Here is a 6,427-nt window from a genome sequence, read left to right on the forward strand (position 1 = left end):
TATTGTCATATGATCTCTTATGCTAGAGTAACAATTTAATCACAATTTCAAGTATGAATCATAAACTTCATTGAAAACTAAGAAACTATAATCTCAGTCATTGAAGCAATTGCAATTTATCATAACATAAGAAAGAGTCAATATAAGAGCTTTTCAGCAAGTCCACATACTCAACTATCATATAGTCTTTCACAATTGCTAACACTCACGCGATACTTATGGGTATGGAGTTTTAATCGGACACAGAGAAAGATGGGGGCTTATAGTTTTGCCTCCCAACGTTTTACCTCAAGGGTAATGTCAACAATAATAGTTCATGAAAACTCACATCCAATTAGCCATACATACCAGGATCTTTCCAACATATTGTGCTTGCCAAAAGATAAAAATGTAAAGAGGAAAGGTGAAGATCACCATGACTCTTATGTAAGGTAGGAGATAAAAGGAAAAGATAGGCCCTTCGTAGAGGGAAGCAGAGGTTGTCATGCGCTTTTATGGTTGGATGCACAAAATCTTATTGCGAAAGAACGTCACTTTATATTGCCACTTATGATATGGACCTTTATTATGCAGTCCGTCTCTTTTATTTCTTCCATATCACACGATCGTATAAAGCTTATTTTCTCCCACACTAATAAGTCATACATATTTAGAGAGCAATTTTTATTGCTTGCACCGATGAAAACTTACTTGAAGGATCTTACTCAATCCATAGGTAGATATGGTGCACTCTCATGGCAAACTGGGTTTAGGGATATTTGGAAGCACAAGTAGTATCTCTACTTGGTGCAAGGAGTTTGGCTAGCATGAGGGGGAAAGGCAAACTCGACATGTTGGAGGATCCATGACAATATAATTTATCTCAGATGTAAGAAAACATAACCCATTACGTTGTCTTCCTTGTCCAACGTCAACCCTTTAGCATGTCATATTTTAATGAGTGCTCACAATCATAAAGATGTCCAAGATAGTATATTTATATGTGAAGACCTCTCTTTCTTTATTACTTCCTATTAATTGCAACGATGACCAAAACTATGTTTGTCAACTCTCAACAACTTTTATTTATCATACTCTTTATATGTGAAGCCATTACTCTCCATATGATCCATATGATCTCTTTTATTTCTTTTTATTCTTTTTCGCTTTTTCTTTTATTCACTCATGATCATTGCAAAATAATCAAGCCCTTGACTCAACACTAATATTTATTATATAGCTCACGGACTCGATTACATAGAAGAGATCATAAAGCAAAACTCACAACTAGATCATACTAAAACTTTATGCTACTAGATCAAGATATTACCAAAAGGATCGAACTAAGAAAAACGGTAAAGATAGGAGTGTGATGGTGATATGATACCGGGGCACTCCCCCAAGCTTGGCAGTTGCCAAGGGGAGTGCCCATACCCATGCGATTATGTCTCCTTTTATGGGGATGGTGATGTGATATTCTTGGCGATGATGCCCCTCATGATACGATTCTCCTCCTCGAGTTTATTGACTTGCTGCTTGAGGTCCATAATTTCCTTTCGAAGCTTTCCTGTAATGGCCAAAGCTCCTTGCACCCAAGGGTGTTGCATAGCTGCGGGAGAACGAGTGACACTCTTCTTCATATTTTCATAAGAAATAAATCTAACATTGGAAGGGATAACCGAGGTTGGGATAGCCGAGCTCTGTAGTCCCCCCATTGTGAATCCAGCTCGGAAGCGAGAAGTGACTTCTTGATCCTCCTCCATGGCATTTATCCTTTTCAAATCTGCCTCCATCTCTTCCTCCGCTGTTGGCCCAAAGTGGTTAGCATTGCTGTTTGTTCTTGGTCCCGGTCTCGGATGAGACACCCAGCTCTCCCCGACCGACTCTTGAGAAGACATCTTACTCTAAGTCTGCAACAGAAACAACTCAAAACAAAGACAAGAGATATTTGCGTGATACGGTGGTCAAAACCTTCGGGAGATTATATAATGAATTTTTACCGACCAAAATACATAACATGCAAGAAAACGGAGTCCGGAGAGCACACGAGGTGCTCATGAGGCAGGGGGTGCGCCCAGGGGGGTAGGGCACGCCCTCCACCCTCATGGAGCCCTCGTGTCCTTCCCGGACTGCTTCTTATTTTTCTATTTTTCTAAATATTCCAAAACGAAGGAAAATTGCCATAAGAACTGTTTTTGAGTCGGTTTACTTACCGTACCACATACCTATTCGTTTCCGGAGTCTGAAACGTTCCAGAAAGTGTCCCTTATGTATTCCTCCGGGGTTATGGTTTCAATAACACTGGTTTCAACATTTATAGGATTACCTGAGATATAATGTTTGATTCTTTGACCGTTCACCACCTTCGGATTTGTGCCTTAAGTTGTTGATTTTTATGGCACCGGAACGATAGACTTCCTCGATAACGTAAGGACCTTCCCATTTAGAGAGAAGCTTTCCTGCAAAAAATCTTAAACGAGAGTTGTATAGCAATACATAATCACCTACATTAAACTCACGCTTTTGTATTCTTCTGTCATGCGATCTTTTAACTTTTTCTTTAAACAATTTGGCATTCTCATAGGCTTGGGTTCTCCTTTCATCAAGTGAGCTAATGTCAAATAACCTCTTCTTACCGGCAAGTTTGAAATCATAGTTAAGCTCTTTAGTAGCCCAATAAGCCTTATGTTCTAGTTCGAGAGGTAAGTGACATGCTTTTCCACATACCATTTTATACGGAGACATACCCATAGGATTTTTATATGCAGTTCTATAAGCCCATAATGCATCATCAAGTTTCTTGGACCAATTCTTTCTAGATCTATTAATAGTCTTTTGCAAAATTAATTTGAGTTCCCTATTACTCAATTCTACTTGACCACTAGACTGTGGGTGATAAGGAGATGCAATTCTATGATTAACATCATATTTAGCAAGCATTTTACGGAAAGCACCATGAATAAAGTGCGAACCACCATCAGTCATTAAATATCTAGGGACTCCAAACCTCGGAAAAATAACTTCTTTAAGCATCTTAATAGAGGTATTATGATCAACACTACTAGTTAGAATAGCTTCTACCCACTTAGTAACGTAATCAATAGCAACTAAAATATGTGTATATCCATTAGAGGAAGGAAAGGGTCCCATATAATCAAAGCCCCAAACATCAAATGGTTCAATAACAAGTGAATAATTCATAGGCATTTCTTGACGTCTACTAATATTACCAATTCTTTGACATTCATCACAAGATACAACAAACTTACGGGCATCCTTGAAGAGAGTAGGCCAATAAAAACCAGATTGCAATACCTTATGTGCAGTCCTATCTCCAGCGTGGTGTCCTCCATAAGCTTCGGAGTGACACTTGCGTAGGATCTGTTCCTGTTCATGCTCAGGTATGCAACGTTTAATGACACCATCTACTCCTTCTTTATAAAGATGTGGGTCATCCCAAAAGTAATGTCGTTAATCATAGAAGAACTTTTTCTTTTGCTGGTATGTGAAGCTAGGTGGTATAAACTTAGCAACAATGTAATTAGCATAGTCAGCATACCATGGAGCAGTATGAGAAGCATTTATAACATTTAATTGTTCATCAGGAAAGCTATCATCAATAGGTAGTGGGTCATCAAGAACATTTTCTAACCTAGACAGGTTATCTGCAACGGGATTCTCAACTCCCTTTCTATCAATAATATGCAAATCAAATTCTTGTAGCAAGAGAACCCATCTAATGAGTCTAGGTTTAGCATCTTTCTTTTCCATAAGATATTTAATAGCAGCATGATCAGTGTGAATAGTTACTTTAGAATCAACAATATTAGGTCTGAACTTATCACAAGCAAATACAACTGCTAAGAATTCTTTTTCAGTGGTAGCATAATTTCTCTGGGCATTGTCTAGAGTTTTACTAGCATATTGAATAACATTTAATTTCTTATTAACTCTTTGCCTAGAACAACACCTACAGCATAATCATTAGCATCACACATAATTTCAAAAGGTAAATTCCAATCAGGTGGCTGAACAATAGGTGCAGAGATCAATGTTTTCTTAAGTATTTCAAATGCTTCTACACAATCATCATCAAAGACGAACGGTATATCTTTTTGTAATAAATTAGTCAGAGGCTGAGAAATTTTTGAGAAGTCCTTAATGAATCTCCTATAAAAACCGACATGACCAAGGAAACTTCTTATACCTTTGATGTCCTTGGGACACGACAACTTTTAAATAGCATCAACTTTAGCTTTATCAACTTCAATACCTCTTTCATAAATTTTGTGCCTGTCGGTGTCAAAACCGGCGGATCTCGGGTAGGGGGTCCCGAACTGTGCGTCTAGGCCAGATGGTAACAGGAGGCAAGGGACACGAAGTTTTACCCAGGTTCGGGCCCTCTCGATGGAGGTAAAACCCTACGTCCTGCTTGATTAATATTGACGATATGGGTAGTACAAGAGTAGATCTACCACGAGATCGGAGAGGCTAAACCCTAGAAGCTAGCCTATGGTATGATTGTTGTGTATGAATGTGTTGTCCTAAGGACTAAAACCCTCCGGTTTATATAGACACCGGATAGGGTTAGGGTTACATAGAGTCGGTTACAATGGTAGGAGATTTACATATCCGTATCGCCAAGCTTGCCTTCCACGCCAAGGAAAGTCCCTTCCGGACACGGGACGAAGTCTTCAATCTTGTATCTTCATAGTCCAGGAGTCCGGCTGAAGGTATAGTCCGGCCATCCAGACACCCCCTAATCCAGGACTCCCTCAGTAGCCCCTGAACCAGGCTTCAATGAAGACAAGTCCGGCGCGCAGATTGTCTTCGACATTGCAAGGTGGGTTCCTCCTCCAAGTACTTCATAGAAGATTTTGAACACAAAGATAGTGTCCACCTCTGCAAAATAAGTTTCCACATATTGCCATAGAGAGAATAATATTTACACAAATCTAATCTGCTGACGTATTCCGTAGTGTGACATCACACCACGGCCAAGCCTTTATTCGAATCGTTTTACTGTCCCATCTCAGCGTGTTATGCGAGGCGGTTTCCTTGGCACGTCTTGTTAAAGCAGAGATCGTGTCCCCTTATTCCGGGATTCTCATCAATACGGGCGTGGGTAACCCAACTGCGCCATTGATTACGGCGCTTGGGAGATAAGCGAGTTTTACCAGGCTGGTGGGGACGCATAGTCGCGTCCACCCATATAAGGGGATAAGGATCCACCTTTTCACCTACGCCTTCTTCCTCCTTTGCCTATCCATTTTCGCGCACTCGAGCTCCAGCGCCCAAGTCCGCACTCCCCACCTCAACCTTCTCCAGCCATGTCCGGAGCGGGAGGCAAGTGGATGGTCTCCTCCGTTACGGAGGGACACATCAAAAGACTAAGGAAGGCCGGATACTTGTCCAACGACATTGCGCACCGGCTTCCCGAAGAGGGGCAGCTCATCCCTACCCCTAGGCCCCATGAGAGGGTGGTGTTCCTCCCCCATTTCCTCCGCGGACTGGGTTTCCCTCTCCACCCATTTGTCCGGGGGCTCATGTTCTACTATGGCCTGGATTTCCACGATCTGGCCCCGAACTTTGTCCACAACATCTCGGCGTTTATCGTCATGTGCGAGGCCTTCCTCCGCATCCGCCCCCATTTCGGCCTATGGCTCAAGACTTTTAATGTCAAGCCGATGGTGGTGCGCGGCAACCAGGCGGAGTGCGGAGGCGCCATGGTGGGCAAGATGCCCAACATCTTATGGCTCGAGGGCTCCTTTGTGGAGACCCTGAAGGGGTGGCAATCAGGGTGGTTTTACATCACCGAGCCGCGCGACCCTAAGTGGGTCGCAACCCCCGAGTTCCGATCCGGACCCCCAACGCGGCTCATGTCCTAGAAAGAGACGGGCCTATCATGGGGTAAAAAAGGAGAGCTGTCCAGACTCCAAACATGCGTCCAAACCCTGGTGGACAAGCAGCTCAAGCTTGTCAACGTAGTCCAGGTTATGCTCATCCGCCGGATCCTCCCGTGTCAACAACGGGCTTTCAACCTGTGGTAGTTTGACCCGGCGCGGCACCAAACTCTGAGCAGGCTCTTCGACACGACGTACGAAGATGCCTAGAAGGTGCTTTTCAAAGGCGCCGAGGCCCCCGCATCCGCTACCGAGGATCGCGGATTCAGCACGCAGCGTCACGCTCGTGCGGTAAGCTATTTTTACCTTCTACAGGGTATCAGTTTTTCATAGTTTGACTCCATGTGGGATCTAAGCTCCCTTTCCTTTGACAGGATTGGCAGGAGACGTCCGAATAGATCAACTGTCCGGCTCCTTTGCCCGAAGGCCCAGCGGACGCTCGTTTGGCGAAGCTGCTGGTTTCGGCACCCTATGTGGTGCCGGAGAAGAAGGCCAAGTAGAAGGCCGCGGGGACTCGAAAGAGTGCCCGGCGCCAGGAGGTGTCG

This window comes from Triticum aestivum, chromosome 2A (genome assembly GCF_018294505.1).
Source record: "Triticum aestivum cultivar Chinese Spring chromosome 2A, IWGSC CS RefSeq v2.1, whole genome shotgun sequence".
NCBI classification, from domain to species: Eukaryota; Viridiplantae; Streptophyta; class Magnoliopsida; order Poales; family Poaceae; genus Triticum; species Triticum aestivum.